Source organism: Schistocerca americana, chromosome 8 (assembly GCF_021461395.2).
Source record: "Schistocerca americana isolate TAMUIC-IGC-003095 chromosome 8, iqSchAmer2.1, whole genome shotgun sequence".
Lineage (NCBI taxonomy): Eukaryota > Metazoa > Arthropoda > Insecta > Orthoptera > Acrididae > Schistocerca > Schistocerca americana.
Window position 1 is genome coordinate 493,451,446 of NC_060126.1, and position 1,681 is coordinate 493,453,126.

Here is a 1,681-nt window from a genome sequence, read left to right on the forward strand (position 1 = left end):
GCACTATGGGACTTGACATCTATGGTCATCTGTCCCCTAGATCTTACAACTACTTAAACCTAACTAACCTAAGGACATCAAACAACACCCAGTCGTCACGAGGCAGAGAAAATCCCTGACCCCGCCGGGAATCGAATCCGAGATCCCAGGCGCGGGAAGCGAGAGCGCTACCGCACGACCACGAGCTGCGGACTCGTTGCAACATTCCTGTAGGGGCAGCATTCTGCTGACCGATGTGTTCCTTGACGGAATATTTTTTCACATAAACTACCAGTGTTTGTCACTTTACGCAAAAACACACATAAATGAGATTTTCACTCTACAGCGGAGTGTGCGCTGATATTAAACTTCCTGGCAGATGAAAACTGTTTGCCGGACCCAGACTCGAACTCGGGACCGTTGTCTTTCGCGGGCAAGTGCTCTACCAACTGAGCTACCCAAGCACGACTCACGCCCCCTCCTCACAGCTCTACATCTTCCAGTACCTTGTCTCCCACACTCCAAACTTTACAGAAGCTCTCCTGCGAACCTTGCAGAGCACTTGCCAGAAGTAAAGCTGTGAGGACGGGGCGTGCGTCGTGCTTGGGTAGCTCAGTTGGTAGAGCACTTGCCCGCGAAAGGCAAAGGTCCCGAGTTCGAGTCTCGGTCCGGCAAATAGTTTTAATCTGCCAGGATGTTACACACATCAATATTTTCTTTATTGTTGTTGCAGACATATGACTGCAACTACTTATCTTTCATTGTTACACAGTTCAGATTTCGCTGTATTTCGTACCAGTCTGATATATTTTGACATATAAATAAGTTACTGTACTTGAAAATGGCCTATGGCTGAATTATGAATCGTATGAGAATATAATAAAAATTATTACCGTCAAACGGCGGTAACATCATTAAAAAATTACCACGACTATGGTTCCAGCCAAAATAAGAATTACACACAATCAGATTTTCAACATTAACTGGGTAAAGCAAAACGCACAAATGTTACGTTAAAATATCGAATAAGGAAGTTACCTCTATTTTTCGTGCGGGACAACGGACACCTCAATAGCATCGTCGTCTGATTGGTCATCACCAGTCACGACCACATCGTCTTCGGTATCTTCGCTGCTGCTGTCCTCATCGTCTGATAAAGAAATTACAGTATTATGAATGGATTCTTCTCTTACACTTTTTTCTATGTTTGACCTTGTATTCTCTTTCCACATGTGGTTCACGACGTTCCTCTAATTTTCTGGCATTACTCGCGTGTTTCGCTCTGCAACATTTTCTTTTATTTGAGCCCAGATGAGTTCGGTTGCATTGTAATGGCAGTGGTATGGTGGAAGACATATAACTCTGTGACCGTGGTTCTCTGCTAATGTATCAATCACAGAATGCATCTTCTGTGGCTTGTATCGTTCCACTAATTCCAGAAGTTCCGCTTCCCGCATATTCTCTTCAAAGCTTGTTCGATTGTCTTTCAACCAGCTGACTATTTCGCCTGTCCCTGCAGCAGCCATTGGTGTCTTATTTAATTGTACAGAATGGTACGGCGCATTGTCCATTACAAAAACACTACCAGAATAGACTTTTGGTAGCAAACGAGTACGAACCAGTCTTTGAATGTATCTGCACTCATCTCCTCATGGTACGCGATAGTTTTTTTTTTTACTCAAATATCATCATAGCCCCGGGC

General features: G+C 44.1%; 1 non-coding gene across 1 annotated transcript; it reads left to right on the top strand.

Moving 5' to 3' along the window:
* The first annotated feature begins 579 nt into the window (after nucleotides 1-579).
* Nucleotides 580-654, top strand: Trnas-cga. Its single transcript has one exon. It is a non-coding gene; the product is annotated as a tRNA-Ser (tRNA).
* Nucleotides 655-1,681: the final 1,027 nt, after the last annotated feature.